The sequence below is a fragment of the Anser brachyrhynchus genome, assembly GCF_964034855.1.
Source record: "Anser brachyrhynchus genome assembly, chromosome: 12".
NCBI classification, from domain to species: domain Eukaryota; kingdom Metazoa; phylum Chordata; class Aves; order Anseriformes; family Anatidae; genus Anser; species Anser brachyrhynchus.
The window spans coordinates 2,128,931-2,147,353 of NC_137707.1; the positions used below are offsets into that span (position 1 = coordinate 2,128,931).

The following is an 18,423-nucleotide window of genomic DNA, read 5'->3' on the forward strand; positions in this document are numbered from 1 at the left end:
AGGAACAAACTCCAGAGACGAGCATCATCTTTCCCACTGGGCTGCGATCCTTCCCCGACAAGCAGACCTCCCGTAGGTACCTCCTCGGGCAAGAAGAAGGTGTTGCTGCTCTCAGCACCATCAGGCAGTGCCATGTGCAATGTTTTCCTACCCCATCCCTGAGGATGAAGGCTGTCACCACCACCAGTGCCTGACTAGCACCGTTATTTATTTTTTTCAGACCTGTCCTCAGACTATAAAGCTGCCCAGAGTTTCCAATAGGCAACCGTCTGTTAGGATTCCCGCCCTCGGCCCGGTTAGTCCTTGTGCTTCTCCAAAACCAGGGCCAATTTTTGGTAAGCAATCAGAGGCTTAAAATTCCTAACTCAACCTTATTAGAGGTAAGGAGAAAAAATATTCAGAGACATGAAGTGAATTCCTGGCTAATTCCTCGGGAGACCCAATCAATGGAAGGCTTCTCCTCTCTGTTTATTTTCTTCCCAGCAGAAGTTCTGGTCTGTCGTCTTCTGATTCCAAAAACCTATTGCGCTCCACACCCAGGAGCCATGACATCAGAGGATATTTTAGGAAGACAAATTCGTCCCCAACCCAGGTTTGGTCTCGTTCCCTTTCCCTCACACAACCCCACAGCTTGCCGCCGAGTAAAGTCAAAGCTGGCTACTGGGTGCCAAACCTGGAGGTGAAGTGGGAATCTAAAAAAGAAGGAATTGTCTTTTCCAGTAATTTCCCTCTGAAGAAATAATATGCTTGGCTTGTCTCTGTGTTGATACAAGGGTGACTCATTAATCCAACAATGTGAGACTGTTTTAAGGTTAATGGCAGGCATCTAGAACTGGCACTGTGTCAGTTGGCAGCTCCCGAGCTCAGCTAAAAAATGCACTTTTATCGCTGTAATATATCCGGAATGCAGCCGTACCTAAAGATTTCATTCTCAGACTCATTTTTTAAGGGAAGGCTATTCTCAGAGTCCGTTTGTTCCTGGCTCTGAGCTTTGCTAGAAGATTACTCTCGCAAACCACTTGTGCCCATTCGTTGTGTCTTTGGGGAGCACCAGGGCTCAGTCGCACCTTTGCATTTCCTCATTTTACCTCGGTTCGGTCTGACCCCAGCCTTTGGGGAAGATGTTGGACTTGCTCAGCTTGCTGCAGGAGACCACGAAATCTCCTCAGTGGGAGCAGGAGTTTTATAACTCTCCCAGCGCCATCCCTTAGAGCATATCTGGGAGCAAGCTCTGCGAGAGGAAAGCCCAAAACGTCTACAGCCCTTCACCTGGGAGCTGAAAAACGCTGCTCTCTCGCCCCACAGTTTACTAGTTTTTCAAGGAGACCTCCAACAAAAACAACAACCAACAGCGGAATTTCTGCTATGAAGAAAAAAACAGAGGAGCTAAAATAAGTGCTTCCACCCTTCCTACATCATAAAAAGAAGAGGGGAAAAAAAAAAAAAAGAAGCAAGAATATTCTCCTCTTGCACGTCACCTCTGAATTTTCCTTTAACTTTTAAAAGATGTTTGCTTGGTTGGTTACAGCCATCCTGTGGACAAATGCCTACATCCTTACTCACAAACTGCTCCGGCAGAATTCCCAGGGAAAACAGCTGGCCAAGTCTTCAAACGCTTCATCCAGCCCTACCCAAGCCAGGGCCATGCTGAGAGCTGCAAACTCAGCCCCCTCAAAGACGGCCAGGCTGCCATGACAAGAGAGGGGAATGGGGAAATTTATTTTTCAGCATCAAAGGCTTCTGCTCCCTTCTAAGACAGACGCTCCCAGGCTTTGAAGTGCTCTCCTGCAGCACCGCAGCCGAGCAGAAGGGTAAGTCAAGCTCCACGCACCGAGCACCACAACGGCCATCCTGGGACCCGAGACCCATCCAGGCTTGGATTTGCTTCCAGCAGTGGCTAAGAGCCATGGGAAGAGTATAAAAACCAGGAGCATAAAGTGATACTCCCCTATTAGAGTCTATCAGCCTCCAGCTTTTTTGCATCACGGAGATGGACCAAGCCAGGTGCTCTGTCTTCGCAGTTATTAGTCCCGGGCTCGTGCTCCAGCCAAGGTCCATATGGGGCTGGCCCGCCGGTTCTCTGCGAGGCTTCCAAGTCCCATAACCCCGCGTAGCTTTGAGGTGCAGCATAACAGTGCTTGTGAAAGTGGCCCGATGAGTTTCGTATTAGGTTAGGCCTCATTACACATCTGCTTAGTGTTTGTAGGACCATGCCTCAAAGCTTAGGGTTGTTTTTTTCCAAAGATAATGATCCTTTTTCTGTAAGATTCCCAGTGACAGCACAATACATCATTCTAACCATGGGCAAAGCTCTCAAAATGCAAACCTGCTGCTGCAGCTCTCTCAGAAACGTATGTAATATTTTAATCAGTCCTGTAATACCAGACTTACACACCTATAAGCTGAACAGACAACTCCCAGAGATTCGGGATTAGAAAACACATCTGCTGGAAGGCTTTGGAAAAAAGTGGCCTCCGTTTATTAAGTACAGGGAAGTTACAAAATGTAAATAAGCCCAGTAAGCTCTCTCTGCTTTTCATCTTATGAGATCTTCTAGCTTTGTACTGAGGAACAGACCATGGCATACTCCTGAACTTGTCACACAGTGACATTTGTTCACAGGCTGCAAACCTTTATCTTCCTCTCCTGTACCTGCACCTGTTTTGCTGAATGCCCCATAAAAAGGTCACTCATCAACAGCCCTGCCCCATCCCCAGTGGATTTCCATCCACTGGCAGCGACCTGAAGACCCTGTTGCAAGGAAACACCTTGCAGGCTGAGCACAGCCCTCGCTTTCCAGAGGAATGCCACTGTGACAAACAGAGAAAGACACTTGCTCCCAGCTGGGCATCGTGCACCTGAAGATGTTCAATTCTTGAGGCTCCAGCACCCTCCTTCTTTCTCTTACATCTGCTCAACACCTAAAACACCGGTGGACAACCAGAACTCCTGTACATATTTGAGGTAACATAAAGCATTACATTAACAACTCTGGACTTCCTCCAAAGCGGATAACAGCATCCTCATGAATAAAGGACCAACTCTGTGGGGCAGAACAGGACAACTTCAATAATACTTCCATCCTATTTTTAATCGTACAAGAGCAGCCCATTTGCTGCTTCCCTATTCACCAATTGTCACGCTAAAGAAGCTCTCGCAATGACCACAGCTTCACATGCAGTAGGAACTGAACCAGCATCAGCAGCCACCACGTTGCCAACCTGACACCAATGCCACGAGTTTGCAAATCTCTGCCACAGTGGGAATCTGTCCTCGGCTGGGCACGATGGGTGCTGTTATTTGTTAAATGCACCATCCATGCAGTCGGCAACAGCACTGAATTTCCTGGGCAGAACCACGCTAGCGTGCAAACACCTCACCTGCTTGAATCGCATGCAAAGGGCACCTCAGGTTTGCTGTGATACTCCATTAGGCAGCAACTTTTTCTGCTCCAGAAGCCCCAGGCTCTGGTGCAGGCAGGAGCAGAGCGGGCTGACGGCAGCAGAGGGCAGTGGTAGATTCGCACTGGCCAATTTGTCAGGATGAAAACACAGGCACATGTTCCTAATAACTCGCCCCGTGAACTGCAGGCGTGCACAGCCGCGGCTGAAGGGTTAAGCCTAGACATCTAGGAGAACAGGTGAAATTAAGGAGAGCGCAGAAACCACGCCGTGGCTCAGGGCCCCAGCGTGGCAGCAATGCAGAAACCAGTAAGCACCAGCAGATACTGACTGCTTTGGCCCACGCAGGCAGAGATTGCTGCTTAGAGCTGCCTTTGTCCCCATGAAGGTGCGTAGCCTAGGGACAGCACTTTGCTCCAAGAGGAGTAAAAAAAAAAAAAGCTGAGCTGCAGTAATAAAAATTTGGAGGGGGCCAGGCTGGGTGGAGGAGCCAGGGCAGCGCGGCCAGCCCAGCACAACCTGGTCTGCTCCTGCAGCGCACAAACATTTCCCATTAACAGCCCCGCTCCTCTCACTCGTACCGGACTGAAATTACACAGCTCTTCCAGCTTGCTCTACGAATAGCTTTAATTTTTAATGCGACTTCTCCCCAGGCCGGAGAGTTCTGTGAAGAACGGCAGCAGCAAACAGGACAATTAAAGGCTTTTAACAGCTCCAGAAAGCCAGGCCACCGACCACGCTAATCACTAGCAGCTTTCCTTGCTCCTCTCCCTGCGTTTCGCCGCACGTGAAGCCGGTGTGCTTACAGCACAGAGCCGACAGCGCGAGCGAGAGGCGGGCCGAGCAGGACCAGCTGCTCCTGCCAGAGCGATGAGCTCCATCCAGCTCCGGCATCCTCACGCTCCCCCGGCCCTGAGGGGGAGAGCCCCCATCGCGCTGCCCGATCCCGGCCTCGGCAGGGCCCAGGCCTCCCGCGTGCAGCCCCCCCGCCGCGCCTGGTGCCCCCCAGCCCCGCGGTTCCCCCTCACGCCAGCCCTGACCCAGCTGTCCTCCAGCGCGCGCGCTCCTCAGCGTGTCACCCTGACATTTCGCCGTTTCGGCTCCTAACCAGACATCTCGGCCTTGGCCTGTGGCACCCAGCGAACAGAGAACAGCTGCGGAGTGCTTCAGGCCAGACAGCGAGCCATTTTCTAGAATTTTAAAGGTCGGGAACTAAATTCATCTCACCACAGCGACGGGCCTGTGTTCCACCACAGCAACAGGCCCGACCCTTCCAGTGCTGGTGTCTCCAGCGCCTTACCGGAGCCCTGCTGAGCATGACGCTGCTCTTGACAGACACTCGAGACCTTTCGGCGGACATTAACTCCAGTACCACACATCCTACTTTCTGCGAGTTCATTTCAGTGTGTGCTAAGGCTTTCCCTTTCACGATTTGGCCCCCTTCCTCGCTGGCCGCGTGCCTGTAGCTGGCAGTTCCAGCATCCCAGCAGATCCATAAATAATTCAACAGCTTGCTAAAAAAAGTGATCAATCATGTTTATGGTTCTGAGACATGTCGAAAACGTAGGCAGAGACCCAGAGTACCAGGAAGAAGTCAGGAGAAAGCAGAGGGGCTAGCATAAGGCGAAGCATCGGAGGGGCCAACTGCAATAGGACTGAGCTGCTCAGAAAAGGAGAAGAAGAAAGAAAACACCCAACTTTCAATTAAATCTTCAACAAAGTAATAAAAAACTTTTCCTTTCCAGATGAGAATATTTCAGGGCCCTAAACAGCCGTGTGAGAAGTTCCAGCTCAAGCAAAGCTTTAACACATCTTCCAGTAGCATATGCTTTAAAAATCACACAAGAGAAAAGCGTGCATTTCTTTGGCTATTTGTGCCTATTTATTTCCCAGCTCTAGCAGCAAAGTATGCCACAGAGACAAATTTCATCTATCCTTATGGCTACTGCTCCTCCACTGATATGCAAATACCAGCATTCATTCATGCTCGTTTTGAAGTTTATTAGTCCATTTTCTACACCGCTGTTATTTTAGTAACGCCATCCGAACCAGAAATCATAATTCCGTGTCCTGTACCGCGCAGATATGGGCGTAAAATTAAAAGCCTGTTTTCTCCTACAGAGATCTCCAGATCTTTCTGGCAGGGAGACTTTTTGACAACTGCCTGGGCTCCAGCCCATGCTGCTGAGTGCTGTTTTCTTTTCAGTTTTCCTTGCTTTGGCTGTTGTACGAGATGTAGTGAAAAGAGGCAGAGGCTTCTATTTATTTATTTATTTACATGCAAACTATATGTAAAAGCAGGGGCTTACGTTAGCAGGGGAGCGTGCCAGCATTCCTGACCCTGCTTGTCATGCATGCGGGGGAGGTCCCCTCCAGCGCTGCTAGCAGGACACTGCCCCCATTTTCCACAACTCTCTCTAGAAAGAGGACCACACCAAAACTCTGGGGTTGAGGCAAACATTCCTTTTCTTCCTTATTCAGCAAGAAAAATGGGACACGGAGATGAGCTTACAGCTGAAGCAGGCCTTCAGCTGCCAGTCCACCTGTGACGCTAACAACAGGGTTTGGAGCAGGATCAGTGGGTCAGGCTTCAGTGTCATATGCAGCATCTCCCATCATGGATTAAATGGCATTAGAGGAGGATAAAGGCAACAAAGGAATTTGGGATGGAAAAGACCCTTTTACTCCTCATCTGCCCAGGTGCACGTACGTTCACAGTGAAGCATGCCGCTCAGTTTGCAGTGGTTGAAGCAGAAGAATTCCTTCTGCTCTGTTGGAGACACTATGTTAGACCTTGAGAAAACTTCCCCTGTAGTAAAACATGACATTGAACCCCCTAGCAGAGGTTTTCAGCGCTGGAGTTCCTGATACAACCCCGCTTCTCATCTAAACTGCAAACCAGAGGCGGTTCCTGGTCATTTTCTGTCCTGTCCTCATGGTACCATGCTCCACGTAGCTATGGACAGAGTAAGATAAGAAGAAGCTGAAAGCAGTAAGAAGATTGAGAACATACTGAGTTCCTTATGTAAACTCTCCTCCCTCTGAAGCAAATAATCCTATTCCAAAGTAAAAATAGCAAGGAGAAGTGCAGCTGCTTGCTAACAACTGGACTTACTTATTCTCATGGAAGCAGGCGGACAGCTGAGGGGAGCAGGACGAACGCTGTGGACATTTCGGATGACTGGCCTAAGGAAAGAGGTCCTGACAGATCTCCTAAACATTGCAAAATGCTGAATTACTCACCCTATTGACACTGCATGCTCCACACCATTTATCTTTCTGTGAAGCACTAATATCCAGCTTTTTTCAAAGCCACAGATGCACACGCATTTTGAAAAGCCTTGCAGATGCGGTGGCACTTCAGGATGACCAGCTGGAGGGGACAGCTCCGTTCCCATCTCCGCGTGTTCCCCACGGAGCCTGCGGCCAGGCGGGGAAGGCAGACGGCTGCTGTGTCCTTCCCACCTTCCTCCCTGCACACTCGCCCTGGCTCTCTTGCAAACAGCTTCACTCCACCCCTCCGCAGAGATGCTGGTCTCGAGCATCAGACGTTTCCCGGTTTAATCACAGATTTGACAAACTGCCCGGCAAGAGCCCACTGACAGCCTCCCAGTGCCCAAGGTACACAGCTTTACAGGACACGTTCAGGCACAGGAAAAAGTTGGCACAAAGATGCAGTTGCCTCTCAGCACACTGGTTTGCCACGGCCTCAAGCATCACCCATGCTACAGGAGCAGGGACCGGCTGGATTTGTGGCCAGCCAGGATCAGGTTGGTGCTCCATGGCAGCATTACACACGACACCGGGGCAGCTAAAGTCCCAGAGTTAGCTCACAGCAATAACATAATTCAACAGGTTTGATACACGTAAGTAGAAAATCTCAGCCGCCTTTATTAGCACTAGGAAGATAAATGCAAAGGAGGAAAAATGAGAAAGTGCAAATTGGGTGCACGTTGGGCAGCCCCTGAAGGCTCCATGCACCATCTTCCTTAGGCTCTTCAGACTGAAGGCTTTTGGGCAAAACACTGCTTGCAGAGTTTTCCTATGGTGCCAGAGGCAGGTAAATGGGGTTAGAGGCAAACTCAGTTCCTCTTGCACCCAGTCCTTCCTGGACTTCCAGGTCCTTCCATCAGCAGGGAGGCACAAAGCACCAGCCCCCTGGCTGGCAGCGCATCCTCCTCTCAGCCAGCAAGCAGGGGCCACGTCTCTCCTAGGGACACCGGCGGGGACAACGGCGCAAGATTGGCACCAAGGTTATGTTGTGCAATGCTCAAGGAGCGGGACCGGCTTTATAGGACTGGCAAAAACAGATGAAAAAAGAAAAAAGGAGAGAAACAGCGGTGTGGGTGGAGATGCGGTGGCTGCACCCAGTGCCTTGCGCCTGGGAGCTGCACGTCGGGTGAAGCAACAAAGGCACTTAGCAGGAGGTGGTGTCAAACCCATCTGCAACACGTCTCCTGGGCTGTAAGGATGGGGCTGGCTGCAAGCCTTAGAGCGAAAAGATGTTTCCAAGATGTAATTGCCTCTGGCACCTTCTGTGGGGTGGGTGGGTTTAGAGGGTGCCTGTAATTCAATTGCCTCCAAAAGATGAAAGAGACTTGCTTCCTTTTCCCAAAGAAATAAACATTAAAAAAAAAAAGGAAAGAAAAAAGGGACAAAAAAGGGGAAAAGGGAAAAAACTGGAAAAAGGAAAACATCCAGGTAAGAGTTTCGTTTGGGAACAGAGTCCTCCAAAATGTAGGAGGTAGGACAAATAAGTTTCTGGAGAAGCTATGCTGAGAACTTGGCCATGGGGAGCTTCCATCCCAAACATGCCTTATTGCTGTTGGGCTAGGAGGCTAACTGCAAGTCCAAAGGAAAGCAAAAAAAATAAAAAATCAATGGAACTAAGCTTTAAAGACACTAACATCCAAATGCTACTTGGACACTGGCAAGCACACGCTCCCTTTCAAACTTGAGGAGAAGCGAAAACAAACACGCTGCTACTGGGAACACGCTGGAGGTCCTGAGCAGGGGACAGGGAGAGGAAGCTCCTCGCCAGCACACACAAACACCCGCCCCAGCCTGCACGCATGGAAGAGGAGGAAACACAAAATACCCTGGGATGCTGACACCGGCCTCATGTCCCCACCACCTGCCCGCTGCTGTTTCAGGGTGGAGGAGTTGCCAGCCAGCAGCTGCCTGCCGGGAGGAGCTGCAGCACACCCCTGCCGGCTCTACAGCATCTTCCTGGGGTCCATTTCTTGCAACGTGCCTCGTGCATCTGCTCCCTAGGTGGTGGCAAGCACCCAAGGAGTAGCACATTTCAGGTATTGTTAAGGAAGCTGCACTTCACCTACCCATAGAGTAAATGAGGGATTAATGTAATTTTATGTTTTATGAAGCCAAGAAGGGCTCAAAAACAAAGAAAAAAACAACCAAACAAAAACCAGGGACCTAAGGGACCAACGTTGCCACCCATTCCCCACAGCCAACAGCCGGTACGTTCCTTGCTCTGTGCCAGCCGTCAGCCCCAGGCAGAGCTCTGCAGACCTCTTCCAGCCTCCTGCCGGCTCCAGCACCATCCTCCTCTGCAAAGGGCACAATTGGACCATCCTGACAGCCCTTTGCTCTCTTCCGAGGGGGGCTTTTGGGTGAAGAAAGGTGAGTTGGGGGCTGCACTCGAGGTGGCACACAGGGCAACAGCTCCCCAAAAGGGTTTACGCTTCTGAATCCTCCAGCAGGGTTTGGTAGGAGGCTGAGTGCCTCTGCTGGCTGCCTGCATGTAATTAAAGACCTGCGAGTGCACCTCTGGCAGGTAATCTTACCACTCTCCTTCTCATATGTTTTTTATAGCCCCACCGGCAAAGCATTTGACAGCTTCACGACCTTGAACGCGTTCAGCTGTGCGAGGGAGGGCAGAGCTGGCGTTTCCATTTCCCAGCAGGGGCAGAGGAAAACAAGGCAAGTCGCTGGGGAAACACAGGACAAAACAGAAAGGGGACTTGGATTCCCCTAAACCGAAAGCCACTCTGCTAGAACAAGGGAAAATCTCCCTCGAGGAGGCCAGCTACCATCACACCAGCAATTAAACATCTCGAGTCTGTTTGCAAGGCTCTGGCACAGAGGCAGCCGTGGGAATGCAGCACGGGGCGGTGGGAGCGCGGTGGTCACCAGCGCCCTGACCCTGCCAGCAGTCATTCCTCCCAGGCCCAATTTCATCTTTGGCTCTTCTCGGCATTTTTGGGTTTGTTTTCCGCAAGCATTGCGACACTGCTAATAAAAAGTGGCGGGGCTTTGCAGGGTGCCTCGGGCAGGGCCTTTGTGAAGGCCCGCGAGCATCGATGGACACACAGGGGGAGGCCGCACGGCGTCAACAGAGAAAGAAAAGGAAATAGTGGGATTTATGGATGCTTTGCTCCTATAGATGGGTTGGTTCTCAGCATTTCCTTAAAGGAACTAACTTCCTTTCTTTTGGCAGTGAGAGATGTGGAAAGCCAGCACTCCCTCTGCTGAGAGGTGAAAAGAGGGAAAGCATCAGGTCCTGAGAGCCAGGAGCACCACAAACCTCTTTTTAGGTCACGTAAAGGTGTCCAGGAGGGTGCTTCCAGGGGCACAGGGATGGCTGGAGGGCGGATTCAAAGGATGGAAAGGTAGAAAAAATTAGGAAACGGTCATTGAGCGTTGCTACGTGCAACACATGCCCTCGTGACTTGTTCAACAGCAGCGTCCTCCCTGCCCAGCACCGCTCACATCAGCGCCAGCTCCTGCGTACGGGGCACGTCCTGCTCCTGGGCTCGAGGGGGGCACAGACGTGAAGCTGCCATCGTAAAACAACGTGAGATGGTAGGCGACTGGCTGATCCGGCCTGCAATACAAATGGCTTGCCAGAGACCGGCAAGAGGTTGTATTTCCTAAAAACATTCGCAGCCATCCTAGGAAGGGTAATTCCCATTTGTCAACTTGAGGTTTTCCTGGCAGTACCTTCTAATCTCTTGGCACCGGTTTGCGAGTTAAAGCAAACAGATGTGTACGGTCGCAGATCTAACTCGTGCATGCACGTCAGGTGTGCGAGCTGATCAAAAGCCTCCTACCAAACGTCAGGACTGCATTCTGATGACAAATTAAGTTTTGACTAATTCTACCAAGCGATCTGTTTCCCCGGAAATTATCAACCATTCATCAAAAATTTGGGAACAAATTTGTCTGGGTTTCGGTCTGTAGTGTTTTGTTCTCTCCAGGAGGAAAAATCCCAATTTTCCCTCGGGCAAACCCCTTTTCCTTTTAGCTCCAGCACAGCACGACCTGCATATGCCATCAGTGAAACCTTGCTCTCTTAAGTTGGAGGAATCATAACAAATGGAAGAGAATCAGCAGCTTAAAGCTAAAACCACTTCTTTTTTTTAGCACCTCTTTTCCCTGAGCACTTCCACGCACACATACATTTACAGTATGTATATATAAATAAATAAAAATATAGTATACGTATGATCCTTATGACAGCATATCCACCTTAGGAGCAGAATGGAGCCCAGCCAAGCTGACTGCCCACCCGAGCAGCTGGACGAGACCCAGGGCTCCCCACACCAGCATGGGCAGCATCACTCTGCCCGCTCACGCTCACGCCCCCTCCGAAGGTGCTGAGCTGCAGGTTTCACGCCAAGCAGCACCTCTGCTATCAGCCGAGCCCCGCGCCACGGGCACGAAGCGATCTGAATCCATGCTTTTACCACCACGTCCAGCCCATTCACACCAACGCCGCTGAATTTCTGCGAGGGTGGCTGCTACGGCTCTTCCCTTACGCTGCTGATGGGATGGAGCCCCAGTCAGACGTGGATGTTCAGAGGTGCCTGAAGAGCACAGGTTTCACACGGGTTTCGTTTGCTCGCAGGGGCTGGATGGGATGTAGCACTCCGACACATCCTGCTGCCAACAGCAGCCACGCAGGATCCTGCGCAAAGCCCTTCTCCTTGCCGACTTCGCTGTTTTCGCCTCCTTACAACCCGGCCAGCAGCAGTTGTCTGTGGCGGGGGAGGAGGGTGTTGTGCAAAGCCTGCAGCCCCCGGGGAGCCTCCGAATTCCCTATCAGCAGCCAAGTCCTTTGGACAAGCTCCTCTGCACGCAAAGCTGCTGGGACAACCGAGGGCGTTTGTCAGCAGGATTTCCCTCACCGTAATTTAAGGCAGGCGTGTGCTCAGCGAGGCCGCAGCCTGCCTTCCTACAACAAAAATCCCATCCCTGCTCTCTAACCGGTTGCTGGCTGCCTTGCTAACACCCAGGTACGCCGTGGTTTAGGGACGACAAAACAAACCCTAAACTGTCACCTCGCTGTCACCATCAGCTGCTGCCCAACGCCACGGCTGCAGCCCTGGGTCGGGGTGCAGGCTCGGCGGTGATTCTGGAGATGCCTTCATTTGCCCGCAGGCTTTATCAGCACGTGGGGGGGACCCTGCCTGAATCTGTGCTGTCCAAATACTGCCAAAAAAATGGGCTCAAAAATGTCATCTTGATGGCCTTCATCTCCACGCTCTGGAAACCCCTCCAGGACTTCAGAAATATTTGAAAGGGCCGACCCTCTGCGACACGCTCTTGGGTTGCGCATGTGTGACATGCTAGGGCTACTCCTTCTGCCCCATAACCCAACTTAATAGCTCTTTTACTCAACTTATTTTGTTTTCTTAACTTAAAGAAATCAAAAAGTGTTAAGTTTTTGATCTGGCACTGCCTGGCGAAGCAGCAAGCTGCATTACCCACGCCTGCTCACTGCCACCTCCGAGCACCTTCTGGACCTCAACCTCCCTTCCTACATTTGATCCCACCAAAAGAACATGGGATGGTGCAAAACTTAAACGTAAAAAGCAACAGGAGCGCTTCAGAAATAGTAACAGGCAGTCGCTTCCCTTCACCCCAAAGCTAATATCCTCTACAGAGCCGTCTCATGGGGGCTTCAGAGCCAGAGGGGCAACAGTGAAAAATGGAAGAGCAAGACAGGTCCATATTTCAAACACGTAGCGTTGAACAAATCTGAATGCCTGAGAAGATACAAGTTTTTGCCTGATTAAGGGACTTAAGGATTTGGCCCACACTGCTTTTTTGAGTGAGAATACCAGAGGAATTGAGTCTTTAGGAAAGCTGGGCAGTTCCCCCCTTAAATCAGTTATCGCTGCAATCCACAAACAGCTGAGACATACGAGCCTTGTCACAACTGACATCCTAATGAGTCAACACATAATAAAAAAAAAAAAAAGTTGGCTAAGTTTTACCAGGCCAGGTGATGGAAATAGTTCAGTCACTTAAAAAAAAAAGAAAAAAAAGGGAAAAGCCTTCTGATCAGCTACAAATCTGAGCAGGCAGCATCGCACGTCCCCGCACCAAAAAGGAAGGCAAGGTTGGAAAAATGAGTCTGGAAGGCCCAGAGACCAAATGCATTGATAGGATAAATCGAGTTCTTGCTGCTAGGGGAGGAACGCACCACTAGTCACCACGGTTTTGGAGGCAGGGACTCGTCTAAACCAGAATCAAAGGAGCCTCCAGAAAGACAGTTTCCCTTCCCTCTCCTTTGCTATCATTTAAAATACTGGAGACCAGATAACACATAACTGCTGGCCCGTAGGCTCCAGCTTTATAGTATTTCTTTTCAGGGCTGTTACAGCCCGGAAGGGTTTGCTTCTACTAAAAAGACCGGGGAACCATCAAACATTTAACATGGGATCTCAAAGGCAGCAGTCCTGGAAGGACCAGCACGAGGAAAATCCTCCTGTGACATCCCAAATGGCCCTGCCTTTCCTCGTGGAGACCCGGGCCACCAGCTGTGCCCACCGAACCACCACTGGAGTCCCACCAGCCCCACGTGTGCCCAGCAGCAGCGGGCACGGACCCGAGGGGCGCTCAGAGCCATCACCCAGAAAGCCAGCGCTGGGTCTTGGCTCTGCCGCGTGCTGTCTGTGCAGGATTACAAACTGGGAGACCTCGGCGCAGGACCGCTATAGCACCAGGTACGTGAGCATTTGCAATGTAGGAGCACCCCCGGCTTTCAGCCGGACGTTTATCATAAACCCTACAGATAAATCTAGCCGTGCACTCACCCAGTTGCAACCAGTAACTAGCGAGGGCAGGGCAGAGGTCCACCAGGCATTTTTCCAACAGTTATACTGTTTGGATGGGAGGCAATCAGAAATTCCCCCCAGAGATTTGCAGGATTGCTCACAGGACTGCTAAGATTTATTGCACGCATACGACACAACTGGGATGCTTAAAAAGAAACATATTTTTTGTGTAATTAGCCAAAGAAGGTAGGAGGAAAATATTAATTATAGGAAGGGACCACGTTCTGCTCTAATTCCAGTAAGAGTGAAATCCGGGAACTGATGTACTTCATTTTTTCTTTATTCTTCGCAAGCACACGGCTTGGCAGGAGCACTCCTCGAGCTCAAGGCGAGGAGAGGCTGCTCGGGCACATCTGAGGCCAGAGCCTCGGCACTGCAGCTGGTGTCAGGGCAGGAGGCTTTGCTCTTCTGAGGAAGGGGCAAAGCATCACGCAGAGCTGAGCACAGCTCAGCACCCAGGGCAGTGAGTACAAAAGCCCAGTTTCCTAGTCTTTTTTCTTTTTTAAAGACTCATCCCAATTATGAGCAGCCCAGAAAAGCCCAACCCAGGGAACAGGCTCTGCTCAGCGCCTGCCCCACAAGCCTGCCCCTTTCCAAGCATCCTCACCAGACCCTTCTTGGAGCGGGAAAGTCTTTTCCAACCTGGCAGCTAGAAATCCACGGGCCAATTCCCAGCATTTGTAGGTAAATTTGTGATGGGGCCAGCTGCTTTGCAAGGTGCCAAGAGGTCGGTGCGAGCCCTCGCACCTTGCCAGCACACACACACTGCGGCTCAGCCCCTACCAGGGGACCCCGCAGGAAGCAGGTACAGCAGACAGCACTGGTGGCCATTCACACGCAGACCACCGCGGGACGTCCCAGAATACAGCTTCTTCTGGCCTCTACAGCAAGCTCCCAGAAGAGGAAACACCACGAATTTTGGCACTTTCTGACCTGCGCAAGAATCATCCCACGGGGACTCGGTAAGGGTTTGCCACGAGCAGCCCCAAGTGTTGCAAGAAGCCACGGAAGAGGTGACGGCTTTGCTGGGAGAACAGGCACGTCCCGGCTGCTGCCGGCTGCGGCTGTCTAGCCAGCATCTCCCTCTCCCAGGCCTTGCTGTCTCACCCCCACGTATTTCAAATTCTTTTAAAGGTCTCGACTTCTGAGCCAGCTTTCTGAGATGCTGGGAATCTCCATCACTGAGTCAGGAAGCACCACAGATGGGTAATACCTCAAAAACCCAGATCCGACTCACTCCTGAAGCATTCCTCCAGCATGAGCACGGATCGTCCTCCGACCACAATCAAGAGGACCGAGAGGCAGTGAGAAAAAAAGGGCACAGGACAGGGGCACGAAGCAGTCACTCCATGGAGGCAGGAGCAGGCTCAGGAATCACCATCCCCTGTCCCTTTGCCGAGCGCCTCCCCGTGCGCTCTGCCAGCGAACTCCGAAGCGCGCGCGCACGGAGGACGGAGATCTGAGGAACGCAGCAACGGCTTGTTTGTGTTCCCGCCTGACTGCAGCTGGATGTTGCTCAGAGGCAAAGCTGATGGGGACTTGATTTATTTATTGGATGATGTACGCAGTTCTAAAATATGGCACCGAACCCGCAGCTCCGGAGAGCCTGTTTAAAGGCGGACGTAAATCAAAGAGCACGGCAGAAAGCACAAGGGCCACGCGGGCTCCTGCTGCACACCTCCTCCACCTGTCACCTCTGCGTGCGCCCCAGCCCGTGGGGGCCGTGACCGCCCCCCCTTTGCAAACTGCTGCCGCACGGGCACGGCCCCGCGCCGCGGGACGCTGGCCCCCCTCCTGCAGCGCTTGCACAAGCCCCAGTTCACACAGTGCCGTGCGTGAAACCCGCTCTGACTCATCCCTCACAGCGACTGCAAGCATCAAGGAAAACCGTAACCAATGTGCTCGGTCTTTTTTTTTTTTTTTATAATATATATATATATTTTTTCTTCTAAGGATGATTTCCCACGTTGGCTTTCGGCTCCTGCGTACGGTTCTGCCGAGGCTCACCCCAGCACCTGCCTCAGACCAGGGAAAGGCACCTCAGAGGATTTAGGGCTGCCTTCTATTTACGCTTTGTATCAACAAATCTTTTCATTTTTAATAATGTTGTCATCTCACCTATGTAAAATATGTATTAAAATTAAAACCCATAGAGTTTGGGTCTGCCGCTGTAGGTTAGGTAAACATCACTTCAATTTGCTGTTAGTCCTATGGTGAATGCTCAAATTTTTCACATTATTCAGCCAAACCATTTTTATTAAAAAAAAAAAAAAAAGAGAATCTACAGCAGAACAATACAATTCATGCTCAGAATATGCGACTAGGCCATGAGCTCTCCTCGCTCCCAAGGGACATGACACAGGATCGCATGCCTCTCCCAGCAAAACCCTGCCACGGGTTTAAAGCCCGGAGGGGGGGGCTTGGTGCTGGACATCTGCTGCTTAATTGCCAAGAGCTGGAAGTAACCCAAAGCCAAAGCAGCGAGCTTGTCCTAGAAGGCACAACCCTATAAAACACCCACACAGCCAGATCAGGGGCTGACACAGGTGAAGGATGCTCTAGAAGATAAAGCTCACCTCTTCCCCTTGGTCATGCAAGTTGCCCATCCTCTGACGCTATTAAGGTCCATGACAGCACCTCGCCACACCACCACAAGCGCTCCCTGGCTCATTTACACCTGCCACCTCTCCTCCCCATCCTGAAATCCCCGCCACCTCAGCGAGGTGGATCTGGGGACAGGATTATGGAGGCTTTACGTGGAAAGGGCATTAGGAAGTTTATAAGATTAAATACCTTCTAAGCACAACACACACGTGACCAGGAACCTCTCCAAGGGAAAACTTTACTTCCAACTTCTCACCTACAACGGAGGGAGAGCCCCTTTGCTCCCGCCAAGGCTGAAATTTAAGACTAATCATGGATTAAGCCACAGAAAGAAATTCTTTGTCTCTGCAAGGTTTAAATCTGTGCAAACCTACAGCGGTTCCACGACAGCGTAAAAGCAAGCCTCGTCCATCATTTCCTCCCGGAGAAAGCCCAACAAAGCAAGTCAAGTCTTGCTTCCCATAAATGAACTGTAAACATAATAAATATTATTAAATTCCATTAGACACTAAAAACTTGAAAGCCTTTCAGGGGGAGGGGGTAACTCCTGACATGGGGATGATTGATTTCCAGTAGAGTCAGGAATGTGACGCTTGCTCAACAGAAGTAAAGTACGAGCATTTAGGCTTTTGTCCCCAGCCAGGAACTGCAACACGCATGGCTCTGTCCAGTGCGGTAAGCGGTGATGATGGGCTCCTCAGCAGCAAGGTGGGTCCTGGCCAGCACCACTCACAGCTAAGCCAACACCGCTGCGAGGTGATGGATGAACCCTGGTGACTGCACATCTCCAAAACAGGGAGCAAAAAAAAAACCACGCACAATGCATACTGATGCTAACATGCCAAAGGACCTCGCCTTGTGTAACTCCTGTGTTTGAGCTGAAAAACAGCCATGTGTGCACACAGAGGCAGGTTTTAAATCTGTTTGGATATCCTGTAGTGCTCTCCCACCTGGATCCTCAGGCAGAGAGAGCTGCCAGCAAAGTCCAGGTTGGGCGGCGCTACGCGGTGCGCGTATCTCACTGCTCCTTGGCCGCTTCTCCCCAGGCAGCGCCGAAAGCTCGGATCCCTCTTGGAGGACGAAGCTGGTGAGGCGCCATAACTGAACATAACACCAGGACTCCCACGCACTCCCCGGAGGCCGGCCGAGCCCAGCCCTTCCACCCCGGCCACGTCCGCGCACCGCTTCCACGAGTCTAAGGTTTCTCAGAACCGGCCCCAGATGCTTGGAAGCTCGGGACAGCTCAAACAGCTCACGTGGCCTTCAGCCTGGAAGGGCAGGAGAAACCAAGCCGGGGTTGGATAACAGCAACCTGCGAGCCTCCCACTCCGGCCGAGCTCGGGGAACGCAGCTGCGGGAAGCCACGCGGGGGTGACCACCCCTGCCCTGCTTTGCAGCGGAGAGCTGGGGAGGGAGATGCTAACGTGGAAAACCCAGCGGCGTGAGCTCCAAGATCCCAGTTCCGTGGCCAGAGGTGAAGAGCTGGGGACGAAGTCTCTAAGGTCTTGTTTTCGACTTGGCCAAGGATCTGTTGTGCATCCCTGGCCAACAAAGTGCTCTGTTGCACCCGAGGAATGGAGATAATGGAGATGGAAGATGCTGCACGCGTGCAAAGAGCTTATTATTAGCACTGCTCACGTGTTGGCAGGCAGAAATGCGGGTCCTGACCTGGGCAGGGCGGAGGGTAGCACATACAGAGCCTGTTCTGCCTATTTTTTTTGGTCTGTAATCATACTCTGCTGTCATTAGCGCTGCATATTCAATAGGAGGCTTTCCTGATGTTTGGAGCCTAGCCACAGCCTCCTTCCCTGCTGCATACACGAGCTTTTCCCCGCTGTATTTTTCCCCGCTGTTCTCGACGGCTCGGTGAGCTGAGCTGCCTGTCCTGGGAGGGCGCGACTTCTGGGGAGAGATTCAGCTGGAAGTGGCTTGCAAACTGAAGGCCCCATTGAATTTGCAGCCTTGGATGTCGGGGCAGTAACTGAAGGCTGCTCCAAAGGCTTCTGGAGAGGTGTTTGCAGAGAAAAGGAGAAAGGATTGGGTGTGGAATCAAGCAAGTGATAACAAGGGCCAGGTGGTGGTGAGGTGCAAACTACACGTTCACGACCTGCCTTCACAGCAGTTTTAAGCATCATGTCTCAGACAGAGAACACAGGAGGCGTTAACCGAGTTAACTACATTGGGAACCTTCTGCTTTCCCTGGACCACAACTGGCCGAATGTGGCTACATGCCATTGCTCCTGCTTCTGGGTGACACGTTTCACCTTTTCAGGGTGCAGAGCTCACTCGCAAGCACAGAAGTCACCCACATTCATCAACAGCATCTTTGCCTA

At 51.4% G+C, this 18,423-nt stretch overlaps 1 protein-coding gene across 6 annotated transcripts in view; it reads right to left on the reverse strand.

The window, feature by feature from the left end:
- Nucleotides 1-18,423, reverse strand: part of ZNF469 (zinc finger protein 469) — a 201,070-nt gene that overhangs the window by 110,540 nt on the left and 72,107 nt on the right. Inside the window, exon 1 of one of the 6 annotated variants that reach the window (XM_080552055.1) lies at nucleotides 4,702-6,583. The exons of 4 other annotated variants lie outside the window; for them this stretch is intronic. The gene's annotated coding sequence lies outside the window, so the exon portion shown is untranslated. Of the gene's footprint in view, nucleotides 1-4,628; nucleotides 4,648-4,701; nucleotides 6,584-18,423 lie in introns of those variants that run through there. One more of the 6 variants, XM_080552056.1, reaches the window with a different exon arrangement.